This window comes from Camellia sinensis, chromosome 6, assembly GCF_055761805.1.
Source record: "Camellia sinensis isolate YWXY chromosome 6, ASM5576180v1, whole genome shotgun sequence".
Lineage (NCBI taxonomy): Eukaryota > Viridiplantae > Streptophyta > Magnoliopsida > Ericales > Theaceae > Camellia > Camellia sinensis.
In genome coordinates, this window is record NC_138966.1 from 162,531,471 (window position 1) to 162,549,395 (window position 17,925).

Genomic DNA, 17,925 nt, shown 5'->3' on the forward strand with positions numbered 1-17,925 from the left:
GACGACATACCACGGGGTGGGGTTCCCCCGGAGATGGACGTGGATCCCGAGGCCGAGCTTCTGCCTCATCATATCCGACCGTTCGACCCGGTGGCTTACAGGCCGGCTATACACGTGTTGCCTCCCGACGGACTTCGCCAGTTCAGGAGTTTTGCCAGGGGCATGCCACCAGAGCTTCTACTGTGCGAGCCAGAGTCACATCTGTCTTACAGCGCTTCCGAGGTATACTCTTCCCCGTTTTATTTTTCGCAATGTAGAACACAACTGCAATAGTCGATCTTGTTCTTTAATTACTTAGCCCGGATACATCGATATACCACATGTTGTAGTTTACTGCGAGCACACCTATACTCGATATTTGTTTGAATCTGAACACGTGCACACACACTGCACTGATACATCATATGTTGTAACTCATTGTGAGCACACCGGCACCCGCTGTCTATTTGAATCTGAACACGCGCATACATGCTGTATTTTCACTGAACCAGTCAAACACACTAATACATCACATGTTGTAGTTCACTGCGAGCACACCCGCACCCGATATCTGTTTGAATCTGAACACATGTACACACGTTGTATTTTCATCAATTCTGAGTGCATTCAACACTGTATTTGTAACATTGCTTCGCAAATGTTTGTTTAGACCACAGGGGGATTCCCATGCCTTCCGGGGGTATGAGAACGTCATGGCCCAGGGGTGGTACATGGAGCTTCTTGAAGCGGTTCACCGTATCGTTGACCAGGCCGGCTTCGGCACTTTCTGTATGGGGCTCTCACGCCTTACTGTGAGTAGGCCTCTCTTTGCTGTTCTAGTGGAGAGGTGGTGGGACACCACCGACTCTTTCCACCTTTCCGCCACCGGGAAGATGACGATGACTCCCTTCGACTTCTCCATGCTTACAGGAATCGGAGTGGGGGGTGATCCGATCCCCTTCGATACAGATATGGACGAGTGGGACGCTGCTCAAATGTACCTGCTCGGCGCTTAGCCACCTCTCGCTCGGGTAGGGTTCGTGCGATATTCATGGTTCGAGGACCATTTTCGGATCTAGGCACCTACTACCCAGGAGGAGGAGGAGCAGTACACCCGGGGCCTCATCATGTTCTTACTGGGGACCACTCTGTTTGCCGACCGGGCGAACACCGTCGCCCTCTACTTACTGAGCGCACTGGTGGACGTGACCAAGATTCGCGGCTATGACTGGGGTGGCGCAAGCTTGGCCACACTCTACGGCTATATGAGTTCATCCTCCTGCCTCAGCAGACAGCTGCTCGGAGGCTACTGGCGGGCTTGGGAGGTACGTCTTCTTCTTCTATTTTACATTTCTGCTTTACATTCTCTGTACTCTGTATACTGTACACACTGCGGTCTTCGTCGCATTGGTCATATTCTGCACCCACGGCACACATATAATCTGCTTTACACACTGCACACATTGCACAACACACTTCATATACTGCACAATCTGCTGCCAACTGACTGTACATTGCACATACTGTGAATACGCAATCTGCTTTACACTGACTGTATACTGCACGGACTGTACACTCTGCACAATGCACTACTCAATGTATGGTTCTGCGCCTTCTGCTTTATTCTGCATTCTGCTTTATCTAATAAGCATACTAATATCTGTTCTGTCACACTGTAGTTGTGGGTATACGCCTATTTCCCGAGGCTTGCCCCAGTACCAGAGGAGGAGATGCCTCCCATGATCCCATTCTCTTACCGCTTCGACGTGAGGTGCGAGTGGAGGCCCCGGGAGTCTTTCATATTCTTCCGCCGCTATTTCGATACCATCACCGCGGCAGAGGTATGTTGAACATTACAATTCATTTAAGCTTCGCTTTGCATTGCATTTTCAATAGTAGTAGATAACAAACTGTATTTTGTTTGCAGATCACCTGGCAGCCGTGGGCCTCATTGCCCATCGCAGTACGGGAGCGGTATGAGGGCGCTCAGGAGACCTCCCGGTTCAGGATTTTGCTAGAGGGCCCGGTCTGTCGGGCCTGGTACCTGGGCGAGCACTTCTTGCGGCAGACCTTAGGCGTGCTAGAGCAGACAGTTCTGGAGCTGTCTCCTACGACCATGAGGCAGACAGAGATATACACCCCACAGGAGATGGCCGTTTGTACGATCGGTTGGGACTCGGAGGGCTTTAGAGGCGAGAGCGACTATGCAGAGTATGTTCAAACCTATATCATGCGGCCTCTGGGTAGTGCTCGCCGAGCTGAGAGAGAGAGGTCTGTGGCGCCAGCGGTTAGAGCTGGAGCAGGAGTAGGGGCAGGAGCACCGAGGATGGCTCAGGCCCGTGGTAGGAGTGGGCCCCGGAGAGGGCAGAGAGCTGGGTGCCAGCGCTGCCTACGATAATGACATGCAGAGGGCAGGGTGGAGAGACTTATCAGATCCCCATCGCTCTCCCTCCGGCTGATCACGAGTTAGTCGGGTTCTACGACTTGCCTTCGGTACATACTACTGCATTTTGTATTCTGTACCGTCATTTCATTTCATTCCGTTTGATATTCCGCAGAATACTGATGCACACTTTTGCAGGCTTCCTCCGAGTATACTCGCCAGTCCCTGGAGTTGACCGCCTCCGTAATGGGGATGCTACAGCGTAGCCTCGACCTGCTGGCCATTTATAGTATCCCGGTAAGTTCTGTCAACCACAGTCATTCAAACACAGTCTCAAACTTTGCATAAACTGTTTCACATAATCTGATGCATCGCACCGCCAACACAGCACTTGATACACGGCACTCATGGCATTGGTATGCTGTAATCATACGCTGCTCATGGCATTGCTCACATCGTTCATATACTGCACTCAGTCACTGCATTCTGTACTGATACCCTGTTCACAGCATTCATACACTGTACCCAGTCACTGCATTCTACACTAATACCCTGTTCACAGTATTCATACACTATACTCAGTCACTTTACTTGATATTCATACCCTCCTTTTGCGTAGCATACTAATGCGTTTGTCATTTGTGCTTTTCAGCCCGCATTCTAGATGCCGGCTGCAAGGGGTGCTCCAGCAGGACCATCTGCATCTACCCGAGGAGGAGGGAGAGCAGGGCGATGGACCACAGTACATCCCCGTACCAAAGCGGGGCGCACTCATGTTGGGAGCAGCTCACGGGCACCGATTCCGGACGATGATGAGTCCGAGACAGAAGCAGAGGCAGAGTCATCGGAGGATGAGACTGGAGATGATTCGGGCTCGGGCTCAGATGGTGGAGTCGGCGACGATGCTCTTGGACCTTCGTCCAGGAAGAGGACAAGGACAGACTCTCATGCCTGAGACCAGTTGATCTAGACTTTTGCTTCTTTTCTTTTTTTCTTTTCTTTTTGCTAGTAGATTGAGCGCATTGTACTGCCGCAGGCAGGTTTTGTTTTCTTCAAAACTATGTACTTGCTAAGATGATAGAATGAAACAAACTTTTTGCTGAAAAAGTGTTGCATTTGTACATCGCATCGCATCACATCATATTACATAACAATGTAATTGAATTGGAAATTGAACATGTATGTATTGCCGGGGTTAGGTAGACCAACGTAACAAATTAACTTAATAAGCAAAAATGAGACCTTAACAAGTTTATAACTCGATAAGCAGAGAGCAACAACTCGATAAGCAAATGAGCGACAACTCGATAAGCAAAATGAGTAACAAGTCGATAAGCGAATGAGTAACAACTCGATAAGCGAATGAGCGACAACTCGATAAGCAAATGAGGGACAACTCGATAAGCAAATTGAAGTAATTCAGGTGTGACTTTGCAAAATCAACACCGGAAGGCACTGGAAATGGAACTAATCACAAGTTCTCAATATGTTCAACATATAAAGTGTTCGTTTCGAACACACCGTTCGCAACACAGTACTCTGTTCATTTTGGTCATACGGTCCATGCAGGACACTGCTAATTCTGAATACACAGCCCATTCTGAATATTGCTCATTCCGAACTCACAGCCCATAACACAGCATTCGATTTATTCGGCATACAGCTAATTCTGAACAAACAGTTCGATCCGAACAGACGGGATGCAAATATGGGGTTGGCAGAAGTTGAAACATACTCAGATGCTCCATATGTGGAAGAACAAATGTGGAGAATGGCACTGCACTCTAAGCACAAAGCGATTCATTTTGAAAATCGAGAAATGAGTTCTCAATCGGGTATTGAGCCTACGACTGAACATAGCGAAAAAAAGACTCAACAATAGAAAACAAAAGGGATACAACCTAAAGACAAACATAGACACTTGAAATGACTCAAGACAAGAATCGAGGCAAACAGAAGACACGACACTTGGACGTGTTACAAAAGCGAGAGGCCAGTTTTTCTGGGTATTGTTTCCCACCCTTTCTTATTTGTGATTCTCACATCACTCTGGCACTCAATCTCTGTTTTTCTTTGAAAAAGTCTCTTTTCTCACTTTTTCTCTCAGCGCACATCTCTCTATTCTTCAATCTCTCATTTTTTTTTTTCATCCCTCCCTTGGGTGGTTGATAAGTAAACAAGAAGTTGTGGGTTCACGCCCAACATTATTAGCCCGTGGCTATTCCTCTAGTGACATTTAATCAATGCCCCCAGATGGAATAACTTGATCCATTCGCGTTCGTGCGTCGCACTTGGCTTGATACCTTGTTGCTTGGAGGGTATGAGAGTTTTCGGCCCTTTGTTGTTAGCTTCAGCTGTGTGCCTTTCTGGCAGGTAGAGTGCTGCATAGATAACGGGGAAAAGACAGGAAGCCTGACTCGACTGTGCTATCATTTTGACCATTTTTTTTGGTTTTTTACTAAAACAATTTTGATCAATATGAGAGTTAGATTGACACACTTGTTCGATTTTCTGATTTAAAATCATGCAAGTTAGGCTATGAGCACTGAAAATTTTCCTTTTTTAGGTCCAAAAAATAGTCCAGTTTTGGAAAAGTGGAATAATTTTCAAGAGAATTAGTCAACGTTAGAAAATATTCTCAAAACTGTTTTTGCAAACAGCCACTACTCAACGAGCACAAAACTTACTCTTGAGATGCACAACCTCAGATCGGAAGGAAAACTACCCCTTGTCTGAAGGACATTGCATGGCAATGGAAAGTTGCCCCTTATTTGAATGGCACCGCAGCGCATTGAATGGCAACGGAAAGTTGCCCCTTGTTTGAATGGCACCACAGTGCATTGTAGTCAATCCTCAGAGTAACGAACACAACCAAACTCTTGGACATAGATAAGGCAAAGATGATTAAAACCATTACATGGACATAATCAATTTGGAAGTGTTTGTGGCTGGACTTCAGGATGAAGTTGCCTACGTATCGCAAACATGGGAATCAAGCCTTACGTAGTTCCGGGTTAGGTACAATCGGGTATTTAACCTCTCCTTTTACGCTCTAACTTTTGCCAAGGCCGCCCTTCCGGATTTTCGATCTTGCGAGCTTTGTTCTTTTTTTCTTTTCAATTTCTTTCCATTTCTTTTCTTCTTTTTTTCTTTTTCATCTTTTCTTCTTTTTTTGCATTTTTCTTCTCTCTTTTTTTTTTTTGTTTTTCTTTTTTTCTTGCTCTAACTTTTGCCTGGGTCGCCCTTCTGGGTTTTTGGCCCAGCGAGCCTCTCAAGGGTAAAAGTGTAGCTTTGTCCATGTCAAATGGTTTTCGAGATCTCGAAGTCATCTGAATCCATTTTCTCTCGTTCTGGGATTTGGCATTCTTGCCACTCTTTGTTAATTTGTAGAATGATCCATCTTCGGCCCTTCGAACACATTTGACATTTTTGCCCGTAGTTCGAGGAGCGCTTTTGATCTAGCTTTGTAAGCTTCTTTTGACGACGTCTGATCTTCTTGATCTGACTTTGGTGCCTCTTGTTCGAGGGCTGCTTCGAATATGGCCACACAGGCCTCCTTTGATGGTTGACCATTGAATATTCTGAATTTAAGTTCAAGGTTTGAAAATGAGGGGCCTAGTCTCGAAGCTGAGAGCGATCCTAGGCTGCACAATCTCAAGAGCGATTCCACACAAGTCCTCACAGGACCGCGCAAAACATTTTTTTTTTGAAAACTATTAAGAAAGCGACGAATCGCTCGCGCTGAAGACAGTGTAGAACCAATCTAGATTAGGCTAGGATCCTTCTCAGTACTCACATTAACAAGCATGATCTCATTCATTAAGGGCTTAACACGCCTCTCTTTCTCTTAATTGATCAAATTTTTGCAAATCCCGAGGAATTCCTTCCGAGGAATTCCTTCCTCTTCGCTTTCATCACAATGTTTGAAAAGGTTTTGAAAAACTTCGGTCAATACAATGAGTTCAAAGCACAGAAAAGTAGGTGAAAAGCACTGCCACTTCGTTCTGAACATTGTTGGCACAACAGGCTCAAAGTAGCAACAAGCACAAAAGCATGATAGCCACAGCTGTTTTAATCAGATTTCTTGGTTGCAATTGGCTCCACAGCAGAGACAAATTTAAAAGAAAGGAAAAGACAAACACAAAAACGACAATGGTGTCCGAGGTAACAACTCTGGGATCACCTGACCCCTATACAACAGGACTGACTCAATACAACGAGACAGACCTTTAAGCAAAAAGACTGACTCGAAACAAAGAGATAGACTCAAAACAAAACCACTGAACTGACTCAATACCCAAGTCAGAGTGTACAAAAGTCATCTGTCACGACCCAAACCCGCCCCTATGGGTTTAGCACCATAACCGGCCAGTAATTCGAGATTATCGAAGGCTTGCTTAACAGTCAGACAGTAATACAGAGTACATGGGCATGGCGGAAGCCAAAACAGTAAATAAACAATGTCCAATGAGCTGTAAGTCTGTATGCAAAAAGATTTTTCATACGTATATACATGAACAGTACAGAACAGTATGTACAACATTTACAGTCATCCAGGTCAGGGACTTAATCCCTGTTAAGACAGTACAGTACAGTGATATCAGTCTATACAATAATACAAAACAGATACAGAGACAGACGGGGAAAAATTAAAACACCCCTAAGCCATAGCTTGGAAGGCTCGGAACCTCGCAGTGAGGCACATAGGTTGGCTTGACAAAACTGGAGTTTACCCCGACCCTTCTAGCAACGGTCCAGTGCCTGTACACCTACATATATATATGAACAGTGAGCTAAAGCCTAGTGAATAACATAATGCATAAAGAGGTTAAGAATGAATGTCCTTACAGTATTGAAAACAATCATTTCAATCAGTATGTCAGTTATTTAGTCATTACAGTCATATGTGGTACATCCAGTAGCAAAACAGTACAGTAGGTCTTATCAGACCGAACAGTCAGTTGATGGCCATCATATCAGTAAACAGTAGTGGTTCCAACATGGGAACCGACAGAGATCTTTGTAACAGTAGCAGTAACAGTAACAGTAACAGTAACAGTAGTTGATAAGGATGCCACAATACCATTCACAATTAAGACATCATTCATTCAGTAACAGTATCATTTCAGAAAATAGTACAGTTCAATTGCTCAGAAGATAATCATATTTGAACATATCTTTACACAGTTGTTACTCACAGAGTTCTAGGCTACAGTTAAGCTAGAGCGCGTCCTCAGATGCCAATCCTACACAGTTTACAGGATGAACACACACTAAGTTCACATTCGGGAAACAAAGACTTAGTCCCTACTTAGACTCGGTGTGGTTCTACATCTATATCCTCATTAAGATGCCTTAAACTAGGCCTAAGAATGCCTAGGATGAAATGAGGATACAAAGATGTACTTTAAAAGCATTTTCAGAGTTTTCAAAAAACAAGGGTCCCGCTCGAGCGTCGGTTACTCCGCTCGAGCGGAAATGCAGACAAAGGTTTCCACTCGAGCGCAGACTTACCCGCTCGAGCGTACTGAAAAATAATCAAAAGTGCTGGATAGGTGAAATTCACACTCGATTGGGCGCTCGACACTCGCTTGAGCGTAAGACACAAGGTCTCGCTCGAGCGTAAATTACCCCGCTCGAGCTGACTTCAAAACAGAACAAAATGCTGGGAGCACGATTTTCACGCTCGAGCGCCAGTCACCCCGCTCGAGCGTGAGTTCAAAATCTGGAATTCCCAGATTTGAACCTCAAGCTCAAATTCAACTTCAAATGTATCAATTTCGATTCCTTTGGGCCCATTTCCTGGAAAACACTTCAAAACTCATAGTTTAACATGATTCAAAGCTCAATTGTAAAAATCAAAGCCCAAAGGTAGTTCAAATAAATCCAATTTCAAACCAAAACTCAAGAACATAACTCAAACATGACATGCATGAGTTTAAACCAATTCAAAGCTTCAACTACTTGCTCAAATGAGCCAATTCCTTCGAAACCAAGATGAGTTCATGGTCTAATGCAAAAATATGAACATGCGTGTACCAATTTCCATGTATTCAACCTCAAAATGCTAAGATATAAGCATGCATGCATGATTTATGCTACAATTCAACACATTAAGCCAATTATAGACTTGGACCACTCATTAACCATGGACTATGCAAGATACAACTCAATTACACAAATGAGAGGGTGAAACACCAGCCTTAAATCTTCAAGCTCAAGAATATAAGCTCAATTTGCAAAGAAACCTTCAATTCTTCAAGTCCTCTAAGCCAAACTCTCAAGAACAACTCAATTCCTCTCACTCTCTCACTCTAGTCGGCTAGAACAAGGAAAGAGGCTGATGAAATGTTTTGTTGAATGTATAATGAAGCTCAAATATGTGTTGCCTAAGTGGTCCACTATGTTGCATATTGGTAATTAAGTCAACTATTGCAATTTAGCTCAATTCAATCTAATTTAAACATACGAAATCACATTTTAATTAAATATGCCATAAAATCACATAAATTCTAATGATCATAAGTCATCAATCAATTTCAAATTTGGCCGCCGATAAGGCCTTCAATTTGCAGTTTAAACATAAAACATGGACAGATAAGTTTAACAGTCAACAGTTAGATATGCATTTAAACTAGCACATTCAATCAGTCAGTTCAGTATTTCAGTCGATTCAATTACTTTTCATAATCAATCTCAGTTTAGCAGTAATCAATGGTTAATCGGTAAACAGTGGTGAGGGTTGTTACATCATCATTCGCAAAATGCTCAAAATAGTGCGTGCCAAACGCCACATCTGAAATAAGCCGAGCGTCGCCCACAGGTGGTCCAACCCCTAATTACATACTTGTACTATCTTCGAAGTCCAGAAACTCAGTGGTGACAGACTTTGCTGAGCTGGGTGGGAGGATGATCTCATTATTGATCAAGTCTTGCATTTCATGGCGAAGACAAAAGCAATTGTCGGTGGTGTGACCAGCCTGTTGATGGTACAGACAGTACTGGGTAGCATCATGACCCGGTGGAAGATGAGCAGGAAGGGGCCAAGGCTCAAGAGGTTTGAGATGACCTTTTTCCGTGAGGATTCAAAGAGCCTTGGACAAAGGCATGTAAAGGGCATGAAAGACCCTGCGCCCTCAGGGCAAGTACTTCGAAGTCTGTGGATTTTTGCTGGGCGCACTAGCAAAAGGATTAGTGGGTGCTACCTTGGCTCTCTGATCTTTCCTAGGTGTAGGGTTAGAATTGGCAGGAACAGTTTCGGTGCGACGGTCCTTATCTCGATTTTCCCTCTGGCTTGAACTACTCTGGGTTTGAGTGGAGAAGATGTCATCCACAGTCTTAGCCAAAACTGTGAGTACTTGTTGCTTATTCAACCCCCCGACTTTCAAAGCCTCAACAGCTTGCTAGAGTTGCGCATAGGGATCTGCATCTGCCTTCATCTTGTTCTTTCCATTAGCCTCAGCTTGGTGGGAGGTTTGGGTTGTTGCTTCAGTGTGAAGCCTCGTTGTCGTTGATATGTCATTGCCGGAGTTCGAGACAGCTTCAGGCTGGCTAAGCTTAATCACAATTCGCCCCAGTAGTGGGGGCTCCTGCGACATGAAGTTCCCGGCGTATGATGTGGCTGGTAGTGGAGCTGATATCCCATAGGCTAGATTAGCCACAGATCTCTGGAGGTCGCCGATCATTCCCATTAACTCAAACGTGGTGGGTTCACGAGCTTGAAACATTTGGGGTTCCTAGATCGGGCGCGCAGTAGGCGACCTGGGCGGGTGTGATATCTCAACATTGGTCTCACCCTGTAAGATGATCCCTTGATTTAGTGCGACTGCCATAACCACCATTTCCTCTGAATTTTGTGACATCATAAATCCGCTGAACTGAATGGAGGTGATGTGACTGGTGACTTAACTGATCAAATACCTGCCTTACTTCAGCGAATGAGAACACTGGCTATTCTGAACTCAGATCTCTGAAACCCCCCATCCTCCTAAAAAAGAAAACAGGCAGCGTCTCAGCCAATTTTACCCAAACAATTATAAGCACAACTGAACAACTGTATTTGATCACTGATCACTGTTCCCCAAAACTACTGCCCCAAAACTGAATATGATACCCGCAAATACTACTGATTCTCAAAACACTGACACTGATGCCCGCAGGCCTAATGCCCAGACTTGCAAATAGATATGTGCATTCCCTGTAGAGGTCAACTCTAAAAGCACATATAACAAGCAAATGAGAGCCAAAACACCCCTATGTTGGGGTAGGGTTTCCTTGTCCTTTTTGTCAGGAGCTAGGGTTCTACTATGCATACAGCGGTTTCAAACAACCTACAATCGGGTAAGCAACCTGTCCTAGTTTGGGATGGTCACTAGGGATTCCGATGTGCACTAGGTCGAATGGTCAAAAAGGGTGCCCCGGTAAAAACTGGGGTTTGTGTTCCCATCGTGGCAGAGCCCGTAACCGATCAGCCTTATGGCACGCTTAACAAAGCGAGCCTTCGGCAAATCGTTCAGGAATAGTAGATGGTAAGCACGGTGTCCTAGGCGCACCAATGCACATGCAATGCAAAGAAACACATAAGTGTAATCAACACAAGATATCATGAGTTCGAGTCGAGCTCTCTAACTCCCCAGCAAAGTCGCCAGAAACTGTAGACGCGCCCTCGGGCTTTATGCTTCTACAGTTCGGACTCAAATTGTCATGGTTCTTAATCTGATCTTGCAAAGTGCTATGCAAGACTAATAAATCACCAAAGAGTCCAAATCTGGCAAATCGTTTTGGAAAACTGATTTTTAGAAAGAAGTGCCAAACATGGACTGCTTTGCCAGATACAGAGTCGCCACCTAAATATTTTATTTTTTGGGAATTTAGGAAACCCTGACTCGTTGCCTAAGGCCACTTGTCCATCATCACCAAAGTTGCCTCGGCTCAGAACTTGGATACGATTGGGGAATGTCAGCTATGAGTAACCCCGCTCGCCCGATCAACCTCTACTAACCATGATATCTAGTTTTGAAAACATTATGCATTCTTAATCCGATTAACTAGCTAATCTTACTATGTGATGCGTACAACATAAAAGTATAGACTAGATTGCCTAATTTGGAACAAAACATCGCACATCCGTTGTTTGGAAATGATTTGAGGTTTGCTACACGCAAGTAGGCTAAAATTCGGATTTCAATGAATTATTCCAGTTCAAACAATCCAACCTTTATCTACAGGCATTCAGGCAGTAAATCAACTAAGTGATTAGCCTCATGGCAAGCATGCTTTCATGTTAACATTCATACTCATGCGAGATGCTAAAGCATAAACACGTCACCTAGTACTCCAAGCCAAAACAAGGAACATGTTAGTAACCAAATGTATGATCCAAGTCCATGTTAAGATGGCTAATGCATCGCAGGCAAAATGCAGGCTCGGCTAATCTATGGATAGCATGTGAAATGCAACAGATAACATGTGTTCAAGTTATATTTGAAATACTATGCAATTAGTATGATGTGTCGAGCCCGGTGCATGCAATACGAATGAATGGATGCACGCAGGCATAGCATAAGGATGCTAATTGAAATATGCCCTAATACTAACCATCGTAAGCGGTTAAATAAAAGGGAGAAAGAAGTGGGGGTTGGAAGACATGCATCACACACACGTATGCTTATTACACAATTTGCCCTCTCTCGGAGGGACCAAAAGAATAATACAAATTTAACTAACTAACAAGCTAATTAAATAGTTACAAACCACTTAAATAGTTAAACAAATTAACTAAGCTAATAAAACAGTAAAACAGCCTCGGGAAGAGGGTCCAATGCATGCGTGCTTGGCTCCGCTCGGAAATCCACCACCATGTACAAGCTGTTTTTGTTTTCACTGTTTTATGCCTCTGAAAATTGCACAAGTCCCAAGGATGCTTCAGCATCACTCCCTGATCACTGTGGAAGGTCACCGACCAAGAGGAATGGTCACCGGCCATGGTAAAGTGGTCATCGACCATCTATGATGCTCTCGGCCATCCACTATTGGTCGATCGACACTGAAAATGGTCGGTCGACCATATCTTCCTGCAGAACCCTATTTTGACAGCAGCAGAGGACAGACAAGGCATGACAATGTATCTTAAAGCAAATGTTTGCACAACCAACCTCCCCATCATGTTATGAACTCAAGGGAGTTTGGCCCTCGACCCTTGGACCACCAATCACGCATTTCAATGCATGATGGTCCAAGAGGCCAAAGTGTGCAATTTCAATGTCAAATAGAATGTAGACAAAACACATAAAGGACCCAACCTCTATTATGCTTGATCAAGAGGCAAGGCATGCATGATATGCACAATGTTATGCATCATAAGCATGTAAGCTAAGTATGCAACATGAACATGCAAACAAACAATGTGTACTAGGCACACAACCTAAGCAAACAAGCATACGAGACATGTAACAACAATGCTAATGACAAACATGCAACAACATGTGAAGGGGACTTAGCATGGAAACATGTAAAGCAACTTAACGAAGAAAATGCATGCCAAATGCAAAGTGATTCAAGCATGCAACAACAGGCGATAGGCCAAGCATGCGACAACACGCAAGGCGAGCATGCAACAACATGCAAATGGACTTACACCAAGATGGATAGCTCTCTACCAGGTCCAAAACAGTGGCCGATATGCCAAGGAAATGAAGGCAAATGCACATACAAACATGCATGCAAACATGGTCCAATACCTAAGCGTAAAGAGGCAACTTTTAAGCACACTTAAAAGGAACAAACATGGACAAATGGCATACATTGTAAGCTCTGAAATTATGTTAGAAAAAGGTGCCAAACCAACTAAACAAATCAAGCAAAGCATGCAACAAGGTCCAAGGCTCAAGGCCAGCCAAGGGACTCAAGCCATGACCATACCAACCAAGCCTCAAAGGGCCAAAGGGACTCAAAATAGTCCCAAGGCAGACCGAAACAAGGCCAAAGACACACTTAGATGGCATCCCAAATGCCTACACATGATGGCATACATAATGGCACAAACATGGAGCATGAAACACAAACTCTTTAAGACATTAAAGAAGCATCAATTGTGAGTAAACAAGCATGCCATATGGACTAAAATGACATGGTAAGTGACTCCAAGTCACTAAAATAATGCAAGTAAAGCATGCTAGAGGTTCCAATACTCAAAGCCTACAAGCTAGGTTGCATGGTAACTATACAAAGCAAGTCATGGATGACCCAAACAACCAAAATCGGACCTTAAGCATACCAAAACATGCATAAAAAGCTTCACAAAGCTAAGCCAAAATCATGCTAGAAAGTCATGGTACATCATGATGCATGTTAAGGTAATTTCATGGCATTACAAGACAAGTATGCAAAGCATGCATGGTGTGTCTAAACCAACTTAAAACAGTGCTATATCATGGCAAAACAAGCACAAATACCGACTGAAATGAAGCTAAAGCAAGCTAGGCATATAAGCTACAACACAAGCCATTTGTGCAAGCATCAAAGGCAACATGGAGAGGGATGACCCTCTCTGATTTAGGACCTGAAAACCACCTCTCCACCACTGAAAATCCTCTGGATTTCAGTGGTAGAGAGGTCATGCAAAGCTCAAAATAATGGCCAAAAGGTATGGCCTTAAACAAGGCCTAACAAGGCCTTGGAGGGGGGAGACAACCCCAAACTTCAAAGTGACCTTAAACAAAGTTCAAAAGCAAGTAAAAACAGAACTTTTATCAGTTATAGTCCAAGCTTAAAACAAAAAGCAAGATAGGCTAAGAACTTGTGCAAAAATAGAGAATATAAAGTAAAAGTGCTCACCCTTGAAGAACACTTCCAAGAGCACAAAACCAGCACCTCTCTCTGATCAAAACCACCCCAAAAACTTCAAAAACAACCTCTTAAGACCTCTGTACCTCAAGGATGGTGTACCACTAGGTGTCTTACTGCAAAAATATGAACAAAACACACTTTTGATCACTAAAACACACACAATATAGAGAGAAAGATATATATATATATATAGAGAGAGATATATGAACTCTAACCCTAAATTCCAAAACCTCTGAGAAGGGAGGAGGGCCTTCCCTTTTATAGAAATCCAATTTCTAAGGCTTCCAAGAGAAGCCAAACAATAGGCAAATCCCTCCATACGCGTGTATGGAGGAGGGAAATTGTGGATGCCAGCTATCACAACTGGCATAAAATATCTGCCAAAAGCAGATGAACAGTGGTCGGCTAGCCAAAAATGACAAATTGACCAAAACAGTGGTCGGCCGACCATAAAGAGTGCCGACCAGCCATCACCAATGGCCAGTAGCAACAAAATAGGGCCGGTGGCCTCAAGCCATGGCCGGTGACGTGTGGGGATGACCAACAAGTCATTCCCTGCCCTCAGAAGCAAAACAACAAGTGTTTGGTGCAAAACCAAACACAAAGCAAGCAAGTCGAGAGATCTTAAGCAAGGCACGTAGCCGAGACCTCCGAGAACTCAAAACGAACACGAACATGGATGATCACCGAGTGTTCAAACGGTGACGTCCAAGTCTTGAGGACGGTCCAAAATGGGGTGTCTACAATAGCTTATTGGATAGTAACACCTAAAAGACAATAAAAATTTGAAAAAACAGCCAATCAATTGCATAATCTACATACTAAGAAATTAGGACTTGATTGTGCAACTAGGTGGAATTCAACATACTTGATGCTTCAAACTGCCTTATTGTATAAGGATGTCTTTTCTCAGTTGAAAAATAGAGAGCCCCAATATAAGATCATGCGAGGTGAGGAAGAATGAGAGTTTGCTAGAGAGAATAGTGGGAGGTTTAAGATATATTTTTTTATCACAGAGTTATTTTTTGGTACTAAGTATCCCTCAGCCAATGTTTGTTTCCTAGTTTTATATAAGATTAAGATGACACTGTCTCAATGGCTCTCTTGTGAAATTGAAGTGATTAGAACAACGACATCAAAAATTGTGGAAAAAATTGATAAATATTGGTTAGTGATACATGGTGTTAATGGAGTTATTGTTGTACTTGATCTTAGGTATAAGATGAAGGTACTAGAGTTTTATTTTGAAAAACTTTATGGAGACAAAGTTGAAGAGGAAATTGATAGGATTCGTCAGATTTGTTATGATTTGTTGCAAAAGTATCAACACCTAGTTGGTATGGAAACCGATGTTATTGGTGAATCTTCTATTCATCCAGAAATTGTTACAGAGACCTTTTCAGAATATGATTTGTTTATTAGTAGAAAGAGAAGTTAAAAAATGAAGAATGTAATATCAAAGTTGGACCATTATCTAAAAAATGATGTTTTGCTAAGAACTTCAGGTTTTGATGTTTTGAATTGATGGAAAGCCAATGGACCAAAGCATCCGACTTTACTGGCACTAGCTAGGGATATTTTAGTTATTCTTGTATTCATTGTTGCTTCTGAGCCATCACTTAGTACTAGTGGAAGGTTAGTGAGTCCACATCGTAGTAGACTTCGTCCAAACACATTAGAAGTATTAATGTATGCACAAAGTCGATTGTGGGCTGCAAAGATGAAAGGTACTCAAGTCAATCTACATATTATTATTTCAATTTTATATTATATGGAACAATTTCAATACTGGATTTATATTTTTTACTTTTTAGGAAATTCAATATTAGAATTGGTGGGCTATACGACTATATATGACGATGATGAGATCGACTTGGATGAGTCGTGTGCCACTTTTGTGTTAGTTGCCATCTTTTTTATTTTAATTGTTAACATTTTTTACATCTTATTATTAGTATTGATTTTTGTTTCCCTTTTGTTATTTAACGGGAACTCAAGTTGAAGGAGATGATGAAAGTTGTGGTGTGGTTATATCAGAGTATTAGATAAACAAATGTTGTTTTTTTTTTTTCACAATGGATTTGGTTTTTTTTTTTTATTGTGGTTGTTATTTAACTATTCAATTTTTTTATATTGTAATGGATTTATTTTTATTTTTTTGTTTATTCCTTGCGGGCTGTGCTTGAGACTTTCTTTTTCTCTTTGCAACTTGCTCAATTCTCCTTTGTGCGGAGCTTGAATAGGCTATTGTTTCTAAATGGATGGAATATAGGGCTGCTAGATGGAATATAGGGCTTAGATTGTTTAGCCCTTTGATATGCTTACACTTTTGTGTTCTTGGTTTGATTATTTTTACTTTACTTTGTAATCTTTCCTTTGAATAAAAAAAAAAAAAAAACAAACAAACAAACAAATTTGTGAGTGTCAATTTTTGAATTTGAAGACATGTTATTTACAGATCACTGTTAATTATTATATGCTACTTTTGAATTTCAAGATATGCTATTTACAGATCACTGTGAATTTGAAGATATGTTATTTTTGAATTTGAATTTGAAGATATGCTATTTACAGATCACTGTTAATCTTTCCTTTGAATTTAAAAAAAAATAAAATTAACATGCTATTTACGGATCACTGTTAATTCGGAGATTTTTCGGGGACAGGGAAACCCGATCCTCGTTAAGGGTCGAGAGCGAGGGGAGGGGGTGATGGGTTCTCTACCGGGAATCAGGGGTAGAGACATGGAATTTAGCACTTTCGGGGATCGGAAACGGGAAGTGTAGTCCCCGACCCGGCCCCGCTCCATTGCCATTCCTAAGAGAGATGTTGTGTTGGCTATTGAATTGAAGAACAATGGCTAAGCTTTGTGAGCTCTATTCATTTTTTACTTAGAGAAATCTTCATCATCATTGATATAGAAATAGTTGTTGTTGTTATTGTTGTTATTGATGATATAGATATAGTTGTTGTTGTTGATGATGATTGTAATAGATAAATATTTTTTTTTTTGGACATAAATAGACTGTTTTTAATAGAGAAACAGGTTGTTTTCAACAAATAGTAGACATATTATTTTTTGTGTTGTTGTTGTTGATGGTGAAGCCTGGTTTTATTACTCTGGTTGGAAAAATCTTTTTATTTTTCTTCATAATCCCCTGTTTGGTTATCTAGAAAAAGAAAAAGAGTTTAAAGGTTTGGATTTGGAAGATTAAACATATATAAGATTTTGGGATTTGTACAGGTAGATTTAAATAGATAAGGAAAAAAATTAAACAGATAAAGAGAGAAATTCATAGATTTTGAACAGACGATGAGAAAAAATTCAACAGATGGATATAAATTTGAATAGATAGTTAAAAAATTTAAACATATAGAAAATAATTTGAACAGATAAGGTAAAAAAATTTAATAGATAGGGAATTTTTTTCAATAGATAGTCAACAAAAATCAACAGATAAATTAAGTAGTAAAATTAAAAACAAAATATACTTCAAAACAAACAAAATGACTTTTTACTAAGCTGTTTTACAAAAGGTGAATTTTTTACCAATAAAAAAATCTACTAAACTTAATGCCTTATACATTCCTTAACTTAGACTTTTCAACAATTTACTCTATATAAAAGTAGTATACATGTTGTAGTGTGAATAATTTTTGTTTTTATTTTTTCAATTAGCTAATTATTATTTAAATGCCCCACCTTTTTATGTTTG